The following is a 22984-nucleotide window of genomic DNA, read 5'->3' as shown; positions in this document are numbered from 1 at the left end:
CTAAAGGAATGTCAAAAAAACAGTCAGATAGGTCAGTCAAACTTTAATAATATATTAAAAACCAGCGTGATGTGGGCGCGCATGGAGTCGTATATCAACATGGACGGAGTTGCGTGAAAAAAGCCACCCGGCCTCTTCGCGTAAACTTACCTTAACCACTCGCTCATCTTTTCTTCATCCATCATCCCTTCGAGTTAGCTTTTATGATGACGCCGGCTGGAAAGGTCTCTTTTGGCAAGGTCTTCCTTTTGAATATCACCATGGGTGGAAGTTTCTGGCCATTAGCATGGCAAGCTAGAACCACAGTGAAGGATGACTTCTCATTCCCTGTGGTGCGAATATTCACCGTACGTGCTCCCGTTGTATCCACAGTGCGGTTCACAGGAATATCAAAAGTCAGTGGAACCTCGTCCATGTTGATAATGTTCTCTGGCCGGATCTTTTTTTCAGCTATCTTGTTTTTACAATATGCACGGAAAGTAGCCAGCTTTTCTTGAAAGTCTTTAGGCAGTTGCTGTGAAATAGTAGTCCGTGTGCGGATGGAGAGATTGCGTCTTTTCATGAACCGGATCCCTGTCGCTTAGTAGGAGCCATTTTGTGGTCTTTACAGATGTAAACACACAAAGGAAATGAAACGTAATATCCGCGCGCTTCTTCTTCTTCTACGCGGGCGGGTGGTTGCTTACAGTAGAAGAAGAAGCGCTTCCTGTTCTATGGGGGCGGGTGCTTACCTTGGCGGTTGCTTGCGTAGAAGAAGAAGCACTTCCTCTTCTACGGGGAAAAAAGATGGCGGCTGTTTACCGTAGTTGCGAGACCGAAACTTTATGAAAATGAATCTTAATATTAATCCATATATAAAGCGCACCGGGTTATAAGCCGCACTGTCAGCTTTTGAGTAAATTTGTGGTTTTTAGGTGCGGCTAGTAGTGCGGAAAATACGGTGAAATGATGTACAAAGCACGCAGTTATTTTTTGTACTTTTTTACGTTTATTACATCCTTGGCAGCGTGTTAGAGAGCCTGCTGGTCACTAAACACTGCAGGAATGTAGCAGAAGAGTGCTTCAAATACGGCTTCAAAATTATAATTTGACGAAATAAAAGTTTAATGAGCTGAAGTATGTTTAAAACTTTATATAGACATATTATTTTGTTTTATATTGTCAGAAAAACTAACGTCAAAATGACAGCAATTGCATGCTTCTGGACACAGCCCCACACGTCCTTGGTAGCAAAGATGGCCCACGTGGTATAGTTGGCCATATACACGACTCTGACGAGTGGTACATTTACTGTACTACAGTTTGAGAATCACTGTTATAAGTCATCCAGCAGGTACAAAATGATTGGTGATTAGATAATGTCTGATGTTTTTAATTTTGAAAGTTCATATGCCCAGCATTCATAGGATGGAGCTGCTGCCCCCTCATTTCTCACAGCGTGTGTGTAAATGTGCACATACAGGTTCTTTTCAGGCATGCTAAATAAAGACACAAAATAACGCTGGCAGTTGTGTGTGCATAATGATTATATTTACATCTTCTCCTGCATCTTCTGCTCACTAAAGACAATAAATCTTCTTTGCACACGTTTAGTAGATTAGCTTTGTGTGTGTGCTATCAAGATTGCACATGTTTTAATCCATGCAAACCTTTGATAAATCAGCCCCTATGTGTCCATTAGAAATGTATATCAGTTGCATATCTTTGTATTTACGTGTACTGAACACATGAAACACCCTGCATATTTACATTGGATGGGCATATTAGCCTTTTTTTTTTAAATGTTGCTCATTTTCCACAATCCCTATTTGAGACAAGAACACACGTCTTTCTCTTTTCTGTGCTTTCTAATTTGTATTAAACTGATAGCAAGAGGCAGCTAGAAGTGCAAGTAATGGGCATATGATCTATTCCGCCTAAAAAGCCCTTGAAAAAACATCCAAAAAACGTTTTATATACAAAACCCAAAACCAGTGAAGTTGGCACGTTGCGTAAATCGTAAATAAAAACAGAATACAATGATTTGCAAATCCTTTTCAACTTATATTCAATTGAATAGACTGCAAAAACAAGATATTTAATGTTCGAACTGAGAAATCATTAACTTAGAATTTAATGGCAGCAACACATTGCAAAAAAGTTGGCACAGGGGCATTTTTACCACTGTGTTACATTACCTTTCCTTTTAACAACACTCAGTAAACGTTTCGCAACCCAGGAGACCAATTTTTTAAGCTTTTCAGGTGGAATTCTTTCCCATTCTTGCTTGATATACAGCTTAAGTTGTTCAACAGTCCGGGGTCTCCATTGTCGTATTTTAGGCTTCATAATGCGCCACGCATTTTCAATGGGAGACCGGTCTGGACTACAGGAAGGCCAGTCTAGTACCCGCACTCTTTTACTACAAAGCCACGCTGTTGTAACACGTGCAGAATGTGGCTTGGCATTGTCTTGCTGAAATAAGCAGGGGCGTCCATGAAAAAGACGTTGGTTGGATGGCAACATATGTTGCTTCAAAACCTTTCAGCATTAATGGTGCCTTCACTAATGTGTAAGTTACCCATGCCTTGGGCACTAATACACCCCCATACCATCACAGATGCTGGCTTTTCAACTTTGCCCCATAAAAGTCTGCATGGTTCTTTTCCTCTTTAGTCCGCAGGACACGACGTCCACAGTTTCCAAAAACAATAACAATGAAAATGACACTTAAAGTACCAGTAGAGTAGAAACACAATTTGACTTCATATGCTCATTTGTGTTTTTTTGTATCCATCAATATCCAATTGTATTTACAATCCGCAAAGTATGTGACAACACAATTTAAACTTCACAAAATGCCACAAATTCAGTCAGCCATTTTTAATATTCCGCTCCGAATACCTTTGGCTATTAACGGAGATTGATTTTTCGGAGATTGACATCAAAATATGCACACATTGGACAGAGATGTGCTGCCTATCATTCACAATCCTTATGTAAGACAACAACACACATGCTTGGCTTTTTTTATGCATTCAAAATTTGAAATAAATAACTAACAATTAAATCAACAGATTGAGGGTTCTCTGTTGCACCCATTATACACTCTAAAAACATCCAGAAAGTGCTAACAATACTCCATTTACAGGTCATGACCTGAAAATTAACCAAATATGAGTGATATTCTTATTAAAAGCGCCAACCCAGACAGACTATTTTAGCTACGCATTGATAGCAGTGAGCTAATGCTAGCTTACGCTGCTATTGTTGACACACTGAGCCGACGGCTGCTTCTGCTTCATCTCAAATTTGCTAAAAGTAAATTCTACATTATAATTCATGCATCTCTCACCTGCTTTTAGACAATTGTGGCCATGGTCCGACAGGCTGGTCGACTTTTACATCCCCGAGGTGGCGAAAAGGACCCCGAAAGAGCTTCCTGCAGGAACTTTTTTTTAACCCTTTGTCGAGAGTGGAAATATTAGTTTTGTTTTGTTATGGTTATTTTGTATGTTTAGCACCTAGCAATGCTGCTAATGCTGTAGTGTCACAATGAAACTGCATTCATCACTCGGCTTCTAAAACTTATTGCTCATCCTCTTTGTGTTCGGGCTCAAAAATATAAGGTTCTGGATCATCATTTTTCTCAAAGTAATCGTCGTTGGCGCTCACAAATTCTGCTTGATAAGCATTGTTGTTAATGGGGAAGGGATCTGTGATTCCTAGCACGACGTCCCACCATGACTGGCTTCCTCATTAACACTCAAAATGACTCGGGAATCTCCGTGAGATAGATACTATTTTGATCATATCTATTTATACGCAATCTTTGGAACTCTTTAGCTGTCCTAAAACAGATACGTATATATGATAATAGCTAGGGATGTCCGATAATATCGGCCTGCCGATATTATCGGCCGATAAATGCGTTAAAATGTAATATCGGAAATTATCGGTATCGTTTTTTTTATTGTCGGTATCTTTTTTTTTTTCTTTTTTTTTAAATTAAATCAACATAAAAAACACAAGATACACTCACAATTAGTGCACCAACCCAAAAAAACCTCCCTCCCCCATTTACACTCATTCACACAAAAGGGTTGTTTCTTTCTGTTATTAATATTCTGGTTCCGACATTATATATCAATACATATCAATACAGTCTGCAAGGGATACAGTCCGTAAGCACACATGATTGTGCGTGCTGCTGGTCCACTAATAGTACTAACCTTTAACAGTTAATTTTACTAATTTTCATTAATTACTAGTTTCTATGTAACTGTTTTTATATTGTTTTACTTTCTTTTTTATTCAAGAAAATGTTTTTAATTTATTTATCCATCCATCTATCCATTTTCTACCGCTTATTCCCTTCGGGGTCACGGGGTGCGCTGGAGCCTATCTCAGCTACAATCGGGCGGAAGGCGGGGTATTTAATTTATTTATCTTATTTTTTATTTTTTTTTCAAAAGTACCTTATCTTCACCATACCTGGTTGTCCAAATTAGGCATAATGATGTGTTGATTCCACGACTGCATTTATCTGTTGGTATCGGTAATTAAAGAGTTGGACAATATCGTAATATCGGATATCGGCAAAAAGCCATTATCGGACATCCCTAATAATAGCTTCAATATGGAGGCAACTTGTTTTTCCACTCTACTGGTACTTTAGGTTTGGTTAAAATGCAGGTCACGGCATGTAAATGAAGCGTTGTTGGCAGGTCTTTGATGTTTTTAGAACACTTTATAGGCAGAATAGATGAGATAGATGTCAGCCGCCTCTTGCTAGCATTTTTTCCATAATTTAGAACGCACAGAGAATAATTTTGGTCCTACAGAGATATTGTGACTGATGGGCAAAATTCCCAAAAAGGTTTCACCTTCCTTGCATCAGGCAAACCAATCCATGTGAACTACATTGAAAAGAAACATAATGGTAAACCAAATACTCGTACATAATGATCTTACAGCTATGCAGGAAGTGCCAAAGTAACTTCACCAGAACACTCGTGCATGTCTGCTTCAGCAGCGCTATTGAGATAAGTGCATCTATCATATGTGACAATGAGAAACTTAAGCAGGCGACACTCCGTTCCGTATCTCGCTTCATTGCATTATTGATGGAAACCAAGGATATAAGGACACATTAGTTCAAAGTTAGAAGTTTTGCTTCATATTATACATTTTAGAATAAAGTGTATACAAATAACCATCTAAACACAGGAGACATGTATATATTTTGAAAATATGTTTAGTGCATTGCTACATGAAGTACACACGGCTGACCAATGTGGGACTTGACTAAAAGTCAATGTTGATTGTATGTCATTCGAAATGTGCCTTGTTGGGCTGTTGTCTTCCTTTCGCCCAAAGTCAGCTGGGATTGTCTCCAGCTTCCACGTAACACAAACGTTATGATGATGTGGAACAAAATGGATGGATATTAGGGTAATATTTCACTTTGTGTTGGATCAATTCCTACAGTGCATCCGGAAAGTATTCACAACGCTTCACTTTTGTCACATGTTTTGTTACAGCAGTATTCAATCAATGTTTACTTATATAGCCCTAAATCACAAGTGTCTCAAAGGGCTGCACAAGCCACAACGACATCCTCGGCTCAGATCCCACATTGATATTTCAAAAGGAATACATTCATTTTTGTCCTCAAAATTCTAAAGCCATGAGGACAAAGTGAAAACATTTCTTTTGCAACTTTGTTAAAAATAAAAATGTTGTTTTTATGCATGTGCATTGCTGATGCACATTTTGGCAGCAATTATAGCCTCAGGTATTTTTAAATAAGATACCACAAGCTTGGCACACCTACTGTATCTTTGGGATGTTTCGCCCATTCCTCTTTGCAGCACTTCTCAAGCTCCAGTAGGTTGGATGGTTTTCATCCAGGATGTTCAATTCAGTTCAGTTTATTTCGAACTTGCATACGATACAATGTAATGCATCACATATTTCCAGTTGTTTCATTATAACACGTCCGAAAAGGAGCAGGAAGAAGCAGAGCTTATTTAATCTTACACCTTTCATATCATAGCAATTTTATCCCATTTCCTTGTTCTCTGTTTGTAACAGAACACTAAGTAAATAAACAATAAATACATAAAAAAAATAAAAAATCTACCATAAGTAAGTAAACAGATATGAAATACATAAATATTCATTATCTCATTTTGTTTTAAAGATTCAAGATGTCCATCATAATTCTTCTTCTTTGTACTTTGTGAACACTTGAAAACTTGTAGTTTCCATAATTTAATTCCACATACTGATATACTAAAGATTGTAAGTGTTGTACGAGCATACACATGTTTTAAATTAGATTTTCCTCCAAGTTTATACTTCTCCTCCATTGTTGAGAAGAATTGTTGTACATTCTTGGGTAGCAGGTTATAGTTTGCTTTATACATCATTTTAGCTGTTTGCAAATGCACCAAATTCTTGAATTTCAATATTTGTAATTCAATAAATAAAGGTTTTGTATGTTCTTTATATCCAAAATGTTGTATTATTCTAATTGATCTTTTTTGTAACACAGTTAGTGAATGAAGTGCACATTTGTAGTCTTTTCCCCATATTTCTGCACAATAACTCAGATATGGTAACACTAGTGAGCAGTAGAGAATATGAAGTGATTTTTGGTCGAGAACATGTTTTGCTTTATTCATTATTGACATGTTTCTTGCTCTTTTATGTTGTATATTTTTTACATGAGGGTTCCAGTTAATTGTATCATATATTATTACACCCAAACGTGTTTTGTTTTACCCTTTCAATCCCTACTCTGTCTTTTTGTATTTGTGTTTGACTTTCCCTTCTACTGATACCAAATAGCATTATTTTAGTTTTACTGAGGATTAAATATAGTCTGTTTTTGTCAAATCATCTTTTTAATTTGTTCATCCATCCATCCATCCATTTTCTACCGCTTATTCCCATTGGGGTCGCGGGGGGCGCTGGAGCCTATCTCAGCTACAATCGGGCGGAAGGCGGTGTACACCCTGGACAAGTCACCACCTCATCGCAGGGCCAACACAGATAGACAGACAACATTCACACTCACATTCACACACTAGGGCCAATTTAGTGTTGCCAATCAACTTATCCCCAGGTGCATGTCTTTGGAAGTGGGAGGAAGCCGGAGTACCCGGAGGGAACCCACGCAGTCACGGGGAGGACATGCAAACTCCACACAGAAAGATCCCGAGCCCGGGATTGAACCCAAGACTACTCAGGACCTTCGTATTGTGAGGCAGATGCACTAACCCCTCTTCCACCGTGAAGCCTAATTTGTTCATTTCTTCTGTTATTAATTGTATTAGCTTCTGTGTGTTCTCTCCTGAACAAAATGCAGTTGTATCATCTGCAAATAATACTAACGTTAAGTCCTTTGTACATTTACACATTTCGTTTGTATAAAGATTGAACAATGTTGGTCCTAGTATTGATCCCTGGGGTTATAATCAATGTTGAACAAAGGACAGAGATTTTAGGTAAACAAACAAAAAAAATGTATCGACAAACTTATATGTGAACAATACCAATAAGACAACAACAATATATGACTATGTAAGCAGCAAAAACGTATTGCCAGAGTTTGTAAACAATATAACAATATCGGAATGTAATAATATTAACAATAGAAAAATAACTATTTTGTGACATTTGTGGAAAAAAAACATTGAAATGAACGCTTTCATTAATCCGCTACTGATACGATACACTACTAAACAAATTGGATTAAGACTGGCAGTTCAATGCAGCTTTTATTTTGGAATGCCTGCGATTGTGCATGTGTACTTAAAGCTAGTGAGCATTTTTTTTTTTTTACTCTAAACTACATTTCCTTCTCTATATTAATAAGGTGTTGATACCTCACTTAAGTTGTCCTTGTTGATCTGAAATTATATCCAATTGAGGGCAGAGGTAGCCATGACTACGTTCTCACTGCACTACGGTTTTCCCTCATTTATCACGGCCAATGGGTTTCAGGCTTGAACGTGGTAAATACATTTACGCGAAGTAGGATGATTACTAATAATAACTCAGATATTTTCATAGTTAGAGCACGAAAACACTTACAGCGAAATGAATTATTGTTACTTTTTTGTTTTTAATGCGATTAGAATGCATAATGTAACATCTGAGAAAAGTGTGCCTGTTGAGTGGAGTTAGCAGTGTTAGCACAGGCTTAGTACTGTACTTTACTGTACTGTACTGTACGTATGGAGTGACTATAACACTTGTTTCTCATCCTGGCTGCAAGCTTGATAATAAAGTCATTAGTGATGCCAGAGTGCTTTGGATTTCCCAACATGCATTGTGGCGCTAGTTATTAATGTTTATTGCTAACATAGATGTTGTTCATTGTTTACCTAGAAGTAGTCGGAAGTAGAAGTAAAGTAGTAGTAGTTTATTACTGTCCTCACTTGCTTCACTGCCTGCTATTGTTTTCATTGTGCTACGAGTGAGGACAGTGTTCTATTGTGTTATAATTAATTAGAATACCTCTTACAATAAAGGAGTAAACAGTAGTAACAGTAACACTGACACTGACACACATCTTCAAAGTGCGAATGGGCTCTAACACGTGGAAATATCTCACTGTGTGTAAACACACACGTGGTCATTCTGTCATCAACAGAGGACAATCTTTGCCATATGTCCTGCAGCCGTTCTGAAGACCTGCTCCCCTCCTCACCCACTCATTAGTTTCATGTTCACACACACACACACACACACACACACACACACACACACACACACTTTCATATCTTCTTGTATTTGTTACCTTCTTGAGACCGCTGAAAAATGCCTACATCTTTAGGACCACCCTTTCTACAAACCTCGTTTCCATATGAGTTGGGAAATTGTGTTAGATGTAAATATAAACGGAATACAATGATTTGCACATCCCTTTCAACCCATATTCAATTGAATGCACTACAAAGACAAGATATTTGAGGTTCAAACTCATAAACTTTATTTTTTTTTTGCAAATAATAATTAACTTAGAATTTCATGGCTGCAACACGTGCCAAAGTAGTTGGGAAAGGGCATGTTCACCACTGTGTTACATGGCCTTTCCTTTTAACAACACTCAGTAAACGTTTGGGAACTGAGGAGACACATTTTTTAAGCTTCTCAGGTGGAATTCTTTCCCATTCTTGCTTGATGTACAGCTTAAGTTGTTCAACAGTCCGGGGGTCTCCGTTGTGGTATTTTAGGCTCCATAATGCGCCACACATTTTCAATGGGAGACAGGTCTGGACTACAGGCAGGCCAGTCTAGTACCCACACTCTTTTACTATGAAGCCATGTTGATGTAACACGTGGCTTGGCATTGTCTTGCTGAAATAAGCAGGGGCGTCCATGGTAACGTTGCTTGGATGGCAACATATGTTTCTCCAAAACCTGTATGTACCTTTCAGCATTAATGGCGCCTTCACAGATGTGTAAGTTACCCATGTCTTGGGCAGTAATACACCCCCATACCATCACACATGCTGGCTTTTCAACTTTGCGCTTATAACAATCCGGATGGTTCTTTTCCTCTTTGGTCCGGAGGACACGACGTCCACAGTTTCCAAAAACAATTTGAAATGTGGACTCGTCAGACCACAGAACACTTTTCCACTTTGTATCAGTCCAGGCTCAGGCCCAGCGAAGCCGACGGCGTTTCTGGGTGTTGTTGATAAACGTTTTTGCCTTGCATAGGAGAGTTTTAACTTGCACTTACAGATGTAGCGACTAACTGTAGTTACTGACAGTGGGTTTCTGAAGTGTTCCTGAGCCCATGTGGTGATATCCTTTACACACTGATGTCGCTTGTTGATGCAGTACAGCCTGAGGGATCGAACGTCACGGCTTAGCTGCTTACGTGCAGTGATTTCTCTAGATTCTCTGAACCCTTTGATGACATTACGGACCGTAGATGGTGAAATCCCTAAATTCCTTGCAATAGCTGGTTGAGAAAGGTATTTCTTAAACTGTTCAACAATTTGCTCACGCATTTGTTGACAAAGTAGTGACCCTCGCCCCATCCTTGTTTGTGAATGACTGAGCATTTCATGGAATCTACTTTTATACCCAATCATGGCACCCACCAGTTCCCAATTTGCCTATTCACCTGTGAGATGTTCCAAACAAGTGTTTGATGAGCATTCCTCAACTTTATCAGTATTTATTGCCACCTTTCCCAACTTCTTTGTCACGTGTTGCTGGCATCAAATTCTAAAGTTAATGATTATTTGCAAAAAAAAAAAAAGTTTATCAGTTTGAACATCAAATATGTTGTCTTTGTAGCATATTCAACTGAATATGGGTTGAAAATGATTTGCAAATCATTGTATTCCGTTTATATTTACATCTAACACAATTTCCCAACTCATATGGAAACGGGGTTTGTACATATATAAAGATTTGTATTTACAACATTAATAATATATACATACTATAAATATAAAAAAGGTAAGCTTTTAGTTATTGTTTTATTTTTTGTTTGTAATTGATTTTTAATCTTCATTATTTACTTCAAGTTATTACAGTATGTCTCTATATACATATTTCATTTTTTTAAATACATTTTGGCCAGAGGGGGCGCATTTCAATTCCTTACACACACTTATTATTACATATGTTGGCCAGAGGGGGAGCACTTCAAATGTTTACACACACTTGTTATTTCATATGTTGACCAGAGGGGGAGCACTTTTAAAACCTGCACACAGTCAATTTGAAAAATCCCTCCTTTTTGGGACCACCCTAATTTTTATAGATTTCACCACCAGGGGTGCACATGAGACATTCTCTATCAGATGCAATGGTTTTCCGTATTGGGACCATGATTTATGTCCTAACTTGTTCACCGGTCCTCATATGGAAGGTACTTTTCCTTTTTAAATAAAGTTGATTTGATTTGATTTGATTTGTTGATGTCTCAAGTAGGGTAGAAATACAAGAACACACACACACACACACACACACACACACACACAAACACGCACACACACACACGCGGTGGTCACTTGCTCCCTTTCACTGTCTCACCAATCATTAGTACAGTATTAGTGACCATAAGTCTACCTTTCTCTCCTTGAGTGCTCCCACCACTATAACCTCTCTACTCTCGCCGCATTCATGTTTTTATTATTTCCTACGCGCATTGCGCAAAGAATAGAAGTGATGAGAAAACACCACTGTTTATTTTCGTATCTTGGAGTCTCATGTCATCTCGTGAGATTCCACCTCAGTTAGCGTCTTAAAGGAGTTAAAAAGAGTTGTTTTGCCTTTTCTTTGGCTCCAGGGTGCCAGTGATGTCAAAAATAGACTGCTCAGTACAATTTGAGGAAAACAATTTAATGATAAATATAATTCGGGCTCACACATTTTTTTTCACTGTGCAAATGCTAATTTAAATAGTTAGATAGTTACAAGCTCAACGGCTAATGGATTGAAATTAAAATGATGAGTAAAGTTTGTCATCAATCATATCATGTACTGTGTGGAACAAATTAATTAAGATTTCACTGTTTCTGTTTCTATCACAGTAGATTAAAGGGGAACATTATCACAATTTCAGAAGGGTTAAAACCATCAAAAATCAGTTCCCAGTGGCTTATTTTATTTTTCGAAGTTTTTTTCAAAATTTTACCCATCACGCAATATCCCTAAAAAAAAGCTTCAAAGTGCCTGATTTTAACCATCGTTATATACACCTGTCCATTTTCCTGTGACGTCACATAGTGATGCCAACACAAACAAACATGGCGCATAGAACAGCAAGCTATAGCGACATTAGCTCGGATTCAGACTCGGATTTCAGCGGCTTAAGCGATTCAACAGATTACGCATGTATTGAAACGGATGGTTGTAGTGTGGAGGCAGGTAGCGAAAATTAAATTGAAGAAGAAACTGAAGCTATTGAGCCATATCGGTTTGAACCATATGCAAGCGAAACCAACGACAGCCAGCGAAACGGGAGAAAGCGAGGACAAATTCGGCGATCGCCTTCTAACCAACGATTGGTATGTGTTTGTTTGGCATTAAAGGAAACTAACAACTATGAACTAGGTTTACAGCATATGAAATACATTTGGCAACAACATGCACTTTGAGAGTGCAGACAGCCCAGTTTTCATCAATTAATATATTCTGTAGACATACCCTCATCCGCTCTCTTTTCCTGAAAGCTGATCTGTCCAGTTTTGGAGTTGATGTCAGCAGGCCAAGGAAGCTAGGGTCGATATTCTTCTATGCCATCTCTGTCGTAGCATAGCTTTCGTCGGTAAAGTGTGCGGAACAAACGTCCAATGTCTTGCCACTTTCGCATCTTTGGGTCACTGGTGCAACTTGAATCCGTCCCTGTTCGTGTTGTTACACCCTCCGACAACACACCGACGAGGCATGATGTCTCCAAGGTACGGAAAACAGTCGAAAAAACGGAAAATAACAGAGCTGATTTGACTCGATGTTTGTAATGTGTTTGAGAAAATGGCGGATTGCTTCCCGATGTGATAATGTTCCCCTTTAAGAAGTAATTTCCTTTACAAATATATTTTAAAATGATTAATTTAGGGCCTGATCTGCTAAGACTAAACAGTGTGTGCAAAGTGTGCGTAATATTACCCGGCATGTTCCAAAAGTGGTGCAGACCGCCATATTTAAAAGAGGCTTTAGCGTGTACTACAAGACTTTCCCCATGGAAACATTCCTTTTCTGCACATTATTGTTATCACGCTCTACCTGTGGTGTTTTGCTATGTTTTGAAACATGCACTGTAATGTTCCATATGCAAAAAAAAATGCACATTGAATAAAGTATTTTCCACCATTCAAAAAAACTACAAACGTTTGCATTTGGAAAAAAAGAAAAAAAAAGAATGAAAGTTAGAGCAAGCAGAAAAATATTGTTTATTCAAACTATTTTCCTGAAAATATGCATTGAGGCTATCAAGTGTGTTTTATCCGATTCCTCGATGAATCAAACAAAATAATCAATACATTACTTGATTTACTAAAGTAATCAATAGCTGCAGTCCTAATGCACAATATATGCTCTCTAAAAGGTAAGGCAACAGTATGTGAAGTTTAGGAATAATGCAACCTGCCAAGCGTCAATCTTTTACATAGAACTCAAAGTACTTTAAACTGCCATTTAGCTTCTCTATTATTACCAGGAACGCTATGACAGTAATAGCAATTAGGCTGCACTTTGCAGGCTGAACTTTCATGTTCTAAACAAGTCAAATCAACCCCTCTTATCCAATCCAGGTGATAAAAAGACACCATATGAGGAGTGGTTGTTGGCAGCTCTCACGTTTGATTCCACGTTTTGGTTTCATTGCGTTTCAGCAAGTTAGTGACGGGTCAACAAAGATGCAAAGGAAGGGTCCATTGTGTCCAGTGTAAGACAAGCATGGCTAATCATTATACAAGGCAGGTCTGGACCTGCCTAATCAGTTATAGTTGTGTAACAGCATATTGATAATAGTCTTGTTTGGGCACCTAAAAAGGCAACCGCTGTGGTTTACTGCTGAATTACGTGTTTGTTCAATATATGGTGATTACAGATAAGAATGGGTACCTTTCATATTCAAACCAATACGATACCAGTGTCGGGTATCTAAGAACTAAAACCAGTACTCAACAATACAAATGTTTGGTACTTTGTTTGTGTAATAATAAAATGAGATGATTATGATTACTGTGCTGTCTAATTATCTTGTTTTTTAATTACAGTCTCATTTGCAAGTATTATGTAGCAGACTTTGCAGGCAGTTGCAATTCCAAGACATTGGATGGCAGTAGTGTATAGACAGACTATGGTGTGTTTCCTAGCTAGGAAGTAGTCTTTGCCATTAAGGGCCTGATTTACCAACGGTTTGCGTGTACTAAAAAACGTGTAAACCTGATAAAACACGCAAAGCTGATCTACCAAATGTGTGCAAAGTGGAATGTGCCTGTTCGGTGAGCAGAATAGTGCTTCATTAATATGCAAAATGTATGCTGATCATCAAAACACCCACAATACTGGGAGGAAAAAATGCAAATACAAATATTTAGCACACACAATGTGATTTATCAACACTCATCAACGTTTTGCGAGCACTATTTGGTGTTTTATTTACCAAATGTGAGAAGGACGTGCAAACTGACAGTTCCACACATTGCTGCAGGATCAGTGCTCGGGCTGCACAGACAGATGATGGGGGGTCCCCCGCACCCACTGTTTCAATCAATCAAACAATCAATGTTTATTTATATAGTCCTGAATCACAAGTGTCTCAAAGGGCTGCACAAGCCACAACGACATCCTCGGTACAGAGCCCACATAAATGCAAGGAAAAACTCACCCCAGTGGGACGTCGATGTGAATGACTATGAGAAACCTTGGAGAGGAACGCATATGTGGGTGACCCCCCCTCTAGGGAGACCGAATGCAATGGATGTCAAGTGGGTCTGACATAATATTGTGAGAGTCCAGTCCATAGTGAATCCAACATAATAGTAAGAGTCCAGTCCATAGTGGGGCCAGCAGGAAACCATCCCGAGTTTACAAAACTTTGTATTTATTAAGTTTATTAAGTTTGCCTTTTCTTTGGCCCACGCCTATTATGTTATTAATTTTCTCTATCTATAGTAAAAAAAAAAAACATGTATCTAAATCTTGACAAAAACAATGACTTGTGTGTTGTTTGGGAACAGTTGGTAATGGTTATGTGGAGTAAAACTTTTCATGAACTCAACTCACCTTAATGTGTGTTCCTAAATTAGTGTTAGATGAAGAGAGCAGTTATGATTTTGGTTTACAGAGTAAACAACTAAAATCTAAGGTTTTGGGCATTGTTTTTTCTAAACACATACATTTGTCTAAATATGGCCAAGGACACGCATTATTGTGGGTTTCCTGGAAGTCATCTTCATCAATAAAGGAAAAATCTAATCTGTGGGAGAGAATCCTTCTGCCATTTGCAACTATGTTTTTTTTTTTTTGAGTGGTCAGCTTGAAGCGTCCTTTTGTCTCTGACTCCCTCGTCGTCATGTGACGTGAGTGAGTGTCTGTTATGATTTTGCTTCCTGGTCTCAATGACCCACCTTATGTTGCCTCTGATTGGCCAGTCCGTTATGTTTCGCCCTCACTTTAGCCAATTGTGACTCATCATACGAACACCAACCAATCATCATGGATTTTCTCCGAATGTATGATGTTCTCATTCATCCAGGTCATTGTATTATCTAAATTTTTTCTTTGGCCTGGATTCGCAGTCCATTTTCTCTTTTTAACTTGTAGCTTTGATGTAAGCTACCTAGCTACATGGGTCTAAAAGTAGCTAGGCTACAGGAAAAGCTACTTGTTTAAAAAGTAGCTAAACTACCGCCAATCTACTGGAAAAAGTTGTTTAAGCTACGTAGCTTAGCTACATGTAGTTAGTTACTGCCCATCACCGGGTACATATAAGATTAACATGTTTTTGTTTTTTTAAGGCTGTCAAAAAATAATGAATTAAAGGCCTACTGAAACCTACTACTACCGACCACGCAGTCTGATAGATTATATATCAATGATGAAATCTTAACATTGCAACACATGCCTATACGGCCGGGTTAGCTTATTAAAGTGCAATTTTAAATTTTGCGCAAAATATCCTGCTGAAAACGTCTCGGTTTGATGACGCCGGCACGTGACGTCACGTATTGTAGAGGACATTTTGGGACAGCATGGTGGCCAGCTATTAAGTCGTCTGTTTTCATCGCAAAATTCCACAGTATTCTGGACATCTGTGTTGGTGAATCTTTTGCAATTTGTTCAATGAACAATTGAGACAGCAAAGAAGAAAGCTGTTGGTGGGAAGCGGTGTATTGCGGGCGGCTGCAGCAACACAAACACAGCCGGTGTTTCATTGTTTACATTCCTGAAAGATGACAGTCAAGCTTTACCATTGGCCTGTGGAGAACTGGGACAACAGAGACTCTTACCAGGAGGACTTTGAGTTGAATGCGCAGACGCGGTACCGTGAGTACGCATGCAGCTGCGGCTTCCAAACATTTGATCGCTTGCCCGTACGTGCGTGCCACTATGTGCATGTCACGTACGTAACTTTGGGGACTTTGGGGAAATATATGTGCTGTATGAACTTTGGGGAGGTGAACGGTACTTTTGGGCTGTGGGATTGAGTGTGTTGTGCAGGTGTGTGAGTTGTATTGGCGGGTTATATGGACGGGAGGGGGAGGTGTTTGTTATGCGTGATTAATTTGTGGCATATTAAATATAAGCCTGGTTGTGTTGTGGCTAATAGAATGTCTTGTGTTTATTTACTGTTTTAGTCATTCCCAGCTGAATATCAGGTCCCACCCGCCTCTCACAGCATCTTCCCTATCTGAATCGCTCCCACTGCCCTCTAGTCCTTCACTCTCACTTTCCTCATCCACAAATCTTTCATCCTCGCTCAAATTAATGGGGAAATCGTCGCTTTCTCGGTCCGAATCGCTCTCGCTGCTGGTGGCCATGATTGTAAACAATGTGCAGATGTGAGGAGCTCTTTTAGCTTTTGTGTCCAAATATTTTGGTCTTTTTCAATTTAAATTATGCAAGGGAGTCCAAACATTTAATTTATTTTAGTCCTAAAATAAACACCTTTTTTGTGTTAAAAAGCAATAACTCGATCTAAAAAAAGTTTAGATTGAAAAAAAAAAAATCAGATTAATCCCTCTTTTGAATTTGGATGAATCGTGATGAATAATTTGATTAATTATTTGATGAATTATGATTAATCACACTGTTGAATTTGGATAAATCATGATTAATCATTTGATTTTTGCATTCCGATTGGTCGATGATTAATCACTTGATTGTTCACTTGATAGATCACTTTAGTAATCATCATTAATCCACATTTTAAAGTGTGATTAATCTGATTTTATATATATATATATATATATATATATATATATATATATATACATATATATATATATATATAGACAGGACTAGCTTTTTTAGACATAGTTATTGCTTGTCGACACAAAAAAAAGATGAACAATTCAATATGTTTATATTTCAAAATAAAATTCTAATAAACAAAACATTTTTATTTTTCTACGTAAATACATGAAAACATTCAATGACCAAAACATCCAGTGAACCGACAAACAATGGTTGTCACTCCTATGGTATCAACTGGTGTCAACTAGAACATTGTACTTTGTCTTTTTGATTGATTGATTGATTGATTGATTGAGACTTTTATTAGTAGATTGCACAGTACAGTACATATTCCGTACAATTGACCACTAAATGGTAACACCCGAATAAGTTTTTCAACTTGTTTAAGTCGGGGTCCACGTTAATCAATTCATGCCTGCTCTATAGTGTTTCACTGTGTATGATGTCACTGAGTACACAGTAATTAGAGTCGAGTTTGCAAATCTGATTACGCTCAGTTTTTGATTTTTAAACTGCTTTTCAAAGTTTGGTTTTTGGTTCTGTGTCGAGTCCTGTGTTTAACTGAGTGCAACCAGTGGAAAATTCCACAGGCGACCCGTTGCCACCCATAGATGACTTCTCCTGCAACAGCTTACGTCAATACGTGTAAGGGGATTAAGAAAAATCAACGGCAGCCTCTTTCCTCCTGTTGCATATCAGCGGATATCTGCAAACATTCAGCTTGTTGGTTCACCGTGATGCCGTAGGAACACACACAAACCCACCGAGCTCAACCTCTCCGGCGAGTTTATCTCCAACTCTCCTTTACTGTCGCTCACCTGCGTCAATAACGGTCGGATGTAACTCTTCCTCAAGATAAGCCACTCACTCTTTGTTCTCTCGCGTCTCTATTTAATGGAGTGACAAATGTTTTGTACCAGGGGGTGAAAGGAAAAGCCAATAATTGTGGCTGTATCGTGTATCACAGCGTTTGTGTTACCGTTGGGTGTGTGTTTGTCCTTGTAAGAATTAGCGGTCAACATCCTTCTTTGCCTTGCCTTCATCTTTCATTTCTGACAGCCTTTGTGGCATCGCCGAGGCAAGTTTGAGCTTGCACGACCAGCCCTCCCAAGGTCTGAGGCACGCACACACACACACGCCCACACACACACACACACACCTTCAAACAAACAAATACACACTCTTCTCCAATCAGACCGAAACCTTGTGAATTCCCCGCAACTAAATGATTTCCAAGCGAAAGCGGCTCTTCAGACAAGGCCAATCATTTGAGGCTGCTGTTAAAGAGGCTGTAGTCGCCCTGTTAACTTGTCTGATCTGAGCCATTAGCCGGGGCAGTGGCGCCAACCTTGTTGTAGTCTCTTCTGCCCGTTTTTGCCAAGCAGCCAGTGTTAGGTCGTAGCATATTTCCACAGAACTACCAGGTCGTTAGGAATATAAATATAAAAACATGTCATATTGTGACCAAAATTATTGCATAATTATCATTATAATTAAGACATTTTTGAATGTGGTTATGTAGACTGAAATCTGAAAAGTTTCAAAAATAAATGTACCCACCTTGCTCCCAGTGCCACACACTCTGCTGTAGGAATGTTTAAGGTAAAATACATTTTTGATCTCAATGGGACTTTCCTGTGTAAATAAAAGTAAAAAAAACAAAAAAAAAACAAAAAAAACAGGGCTGATTTGACTAGTTTGTGAAATTGTTTTCATGTGGATGCACCTATCATCAAAAAGGTGATTGTTTTTTAACAGTTTCAAACATCCATCCATCCATCCATCCATCCATTATCTACCGCTTGTCCCTTTTGGGGTCGCGGGGGTGCAGGAGCAGCTGCATTTTGGGCGGAAGGCGGGGTACACCCTGGACAAGTCACCACCTCATCGCAGGGCCAACACAGATAGACAAACAACATTCACACTCACATTCACACACTAGGGCCAATTTCAAACAGTTTTTGCTTTATATTTTCGCTCCCCATGGAGAAAAAGCAACTATGCACACAAAGTCATACCCTCACACCCTAATCCCCTCATCCCCTTAAGCAGGGGCGTCAAACTCGTTTAATATTAGGGCTGTTAAATTATTCATTCTTTTAATCAGGTTAATCAAAAATTTGTATTTGTATTAATCATGATTATTTACTCGCTTGCATAATTAAAATGTACTTATTGTACACAAACACAATTTTATTCTCAGGATGTCATCCAGGAACCTTTTTAAACGTTTTGCTTGACACATGTCATTTATTTGCACAAAACTTTGTAATGGTTTTATCCAAACTTCTTTCAGACTGTTTTTTGGAGTGAAATTTGCCAGCGAGCACACCAGTCGGAGTCTCTTCAGCCATTTTTGTACTGAAGTATGCATTGATCTGCACACTGACTGTACAGCGGCTAAGGTAAAAGAGCTTGTATGGTCAAAATAAATTGCATGATTAATGTGATAGCTTTTTGTGATTCATCACATGAGTTAACTTGCTCATTTTGACAGCCCTAGTAAATATTTATAAGCATTGATGTATAATTGTCTCGTGATGTTATTACACAATTGCCTATGCATTTGCTTATATTTATTTTATGAATTGTTGGATAACTTCATAATTTAGGGTCACAAGCAGAAATATAAGTATTATTTTTTTAGCAAACAAAATGTTGGGCATACATTACAGTACAGGCCAAAAGTTTGGACACACCTTATCCTCATTCAATGTATTTTTTCTTTATTTTCATGACTATTTACAATGTATATTGTCACTGAAGGCATCAAAACTATGAATGAACACATGTGGAGTTATGTACTAAACAAAAAAAGGTGTAATAACTGAAAACATGTTTTGTATTCTACTTTCTTCAAAATAGCCACCCTTTGCTCTGATTACTTTTTCGCACACTCTTGGCATTCTCTCCATGAGCTTGAAATGGTTTTCACTTCACAGGTGTGCTTGAAGCTCATCGAGAGAATGCCAAGAGTGTGCAAAGCCTTAATCAGAGCAAAGGGTGGCTATTTTGAAGAAACTAGAATATAAAACATGTTTTCAGTTATTTCACCTTTTTTTGTTAAGTAAATAACTCCACATGTGTTCATTCATAGTTTTGATGCCTTCAGTGACAATCTACAACGTAAATAGTCATGAAAATAAAGACAACACATTAAATGAAGAGAAGGTTTGTCCAAACTTTTTAGCTCCATAATAGCACGATCAGATAATATTAAAGTTAAAACATATGCAATTACATGCAGTACATGGAATGTCTTTATCAAAATTGAAAGAATGATTACAGGAGTGTCCAAAGTGCCCCCTGCGGCCATTTTTCACTTGGATTGATGAAGTCCAATGCTTGAAGTTTAGATATGTGTTTCTCTCTCAGAACCCCAAGACCACCGACGAAAACATCAGTTTTGACCTGGTTAAGCTGTAAAAAGTTATCGGCCATTCAGGATTTAGTACCTGAAATGCATTTAAAACCGTTTCAATTGGTTTACTGTCATCAGGGGTCATGCTGTGTATCCCCTTGAGGGACACCATTTGTACATCCATCCATCCATTTTCTACTGCTTGTTCGTACAATATGTATTAAAGTGACCCCAAACATTAATTAATTGTTCAGTATAAGGCCCTCGTTGGAAAAAGTTTGGACATCCCTTAATTTTAAGAAGAAAGACAAAGTGCTTTATTAAAGTAATTAAAGGGGGACTGCACTTTTTTTTAAATTCTGCCTTTCATTCGCAATGCTTATGTAAGACAAGAACACATATGTTTTTGTTTGTTTATGCATTCTAACTAGTAATTAAATGTTAGCAAAAGTCTTCTTACTATGGGAGTAAAAGTATTCTGCCTGTAAAGCGCTTAAAAAACCTCTAAACACTTCCATCCATGTTTTATGTACACTGTAAGTATGCATGTAACGTAGTAGCAGGCACTTTCCTAACAACATGTAATATTTACATATTTTGCTCATTTTAGGCATACGGCAGCGCATTATTTCTACAAACGCATCACAACGTTTGCTTTTTTTTATAGAGGTTTATTTGAAATTGGGACAGATACAAAAACATAGACATCTGAAACAGTTATCCAATGTATGCATCATAGTGTTTGTAGCCAAAGCTAATTTACAACACTTGTCCCCAACAACAACAACTACTAATTATGGCAGACTTCATGAGAGCCAACAGACATAATAAAGCAATCCCAATGCCGACTGAGACAGTAGGATGTTGATATATTTACGTTTGGATTCATATAAAAGGTAGGTGAAACCAAGCGTCTTCAGGTATGTTACGCCATCCTGGGTCTAAATTGGTTGTCAAAGATGACCAACTTCTCGGATTATTTCCACATCAATATACTATCAAAACTGTAAAATAAGACGTTAAAAACTATGGCAAGCAATTGTTAAAGAGCAACAGTAAAACACCGGAAAATGAAAAATAGTTTATCACAGTGGATTACTGCATTTGTTCCTATGGTTATAATATGTAGAAAACACATGACTTTACTGTGAAAATAATGAAAATATACAATGCATTTGCAAATACTGTAATGTCACAAGCATGCAAATACTAAAGATTTTTCAGATTGTACATTTAAATTTACGGCATACCTTAATTGTTTTAAGGGTTTGTGTTGAAGCGTTAGCTTAGTTAACTTACATGTTTTATTGTATTTTGTGGCAAGTTGTTTTAGACATTGAGGGCTGATGTCTGTGTGCTTCATTGCAAACTGCATCGAAATGAACCGCGCTGTGTGTTTAAGTGTGCTGGAACTGGTTGCAAGCAGCAATTTAACAGATACGGAGCATTAAAGGCTCATTTAATAGCTCACTTGAAGGAACATGTTGCTGAAGGCCATGTTGTGAGTTGTCCAGTGAAAGGTTGTACAAATACTTTCAAGTTAAAATCCCTGTGTACCGCTCACATGTCTCGGAAACACAGGCATTTTGCAGATACTAGTATTGATTACAAGTTTTCAAGTTTCAAGTTTTATTCACAATACCATATTACAATTGCAACAGTAGTGAATATCCATTTAAGAATGGTGGTAAGTGAAAGGGTCCCCAGATAAGCTAGAAGAAACTTTTAGCAGGGGGTCCAGAGGTCAGTGTATGCACTGAATGCTGAAACATGGTGGCAAGCACAAAACGCTATATGTTAAACACAAAATAGGAGCACTAAAGCAAGCATACACATACATACATACATTCATTCAACCACGCACAACCCAACAGTAGTCTACCCCACATGAGGCATTAGAGATAGGTGGTTAATAGGTATGATTTCAGTTTCTTTTTGAAGTTGGAGAATGAGTACAGCATCCTGATGCTCTCATCAAGCCGGTTCCAGATCTTTGGTCCCCTGCATACAACACTTCGAGCAGTACAAGCCAGTAGACGATGTTTACCTGATATCAGGTCAAAGTTACGAGTGTTGTGGGCATGCTGGGGACGATAGATAGGAACCAAGCTACAGAGCCTGAGATTCAGCCTGTGGATGACTTGATAGGTTAGACAAGCATTGTGATAAATATTGAACTCTGTCAGGGCAGCATGATACATACTCATACAGGTATAGTAAAAATATCGCTAATACTTGATTAAAATTCAGGTCACGAAATGTAAATAGAGTATTGTTGGTGCTTTTTGGATGCAAAGCTGTGATGGCTTCATGGCTCCCATAGGCTCCATTGTAAACTGACTTTTATTTTTACGAGTTAGAATGCTTGAAACAAACGACAGATGTGATCTTATTTCTCATAAAGATTGTGAATTATATTTTTTTAATTAAAAAAAGAAGTGCAGTTCCTCTGTCGCAGGCCAGATCTGGCTCCCGGGCCTTGAATTTGACACCTGCGCCCTGAAGGCTAAAATCAAACTGTGTAAACGAATCCTATTTGAGTCGTGTTAAGTTCAATCCAATCCACTTTATTTATATAGCACATTTAAACAACAAAATGTTTCCAAATTGCTGCACAACAATATTAAAAACAATATAAAATAAATATGATTAAAAACGATTTTAAAAAGTAAAACCAAT

At 38.1% G+C, this 22984-nt stretch overlaps 1 long non-coding RNA gene across 1 annotated transcript in view; it reads left to right on the top strand.

Annotated features, from left to right (window-relative positions):
- LOC133610728 (uncharacterized) overlaps positions 1-19311 on the top strand; it is a 78036-nt gene extending 58725 nt beyond the window's left edge. The window contains exon 3 of the long non-coding RNA XR_009815921.1: positions 19241-19311. This is a non-coding gene — a long non-coding RNA (uncharacterized lncRNA). The remainder of the gene's footprint in view (positions 1-19240) is intronic.
- Positions 19312-22984: the final 3673 nt, after the last annotated feature.

This window comes from Nerophis lumbriciformis, linkage group LG11 (genome assembly GCF_033978685.3).
Source record: "Nerophis lumbriciformis linkage group LG11, RoL_Nlum_v2.1, whole genome shotgun sequence".
Taxonomy (NCBI): Eukaryota; Metazoa; Chordata; class Actinopteri; order Syngnathiformes; family Syngnathidae; genus Nerophis; species Nerophis lumbriciformis.
The sequence above is the reverse complement of the archived record's forward strand: the minus strand, read 5'-3'. Positions and strand labels throughout refer to the sequence as shown.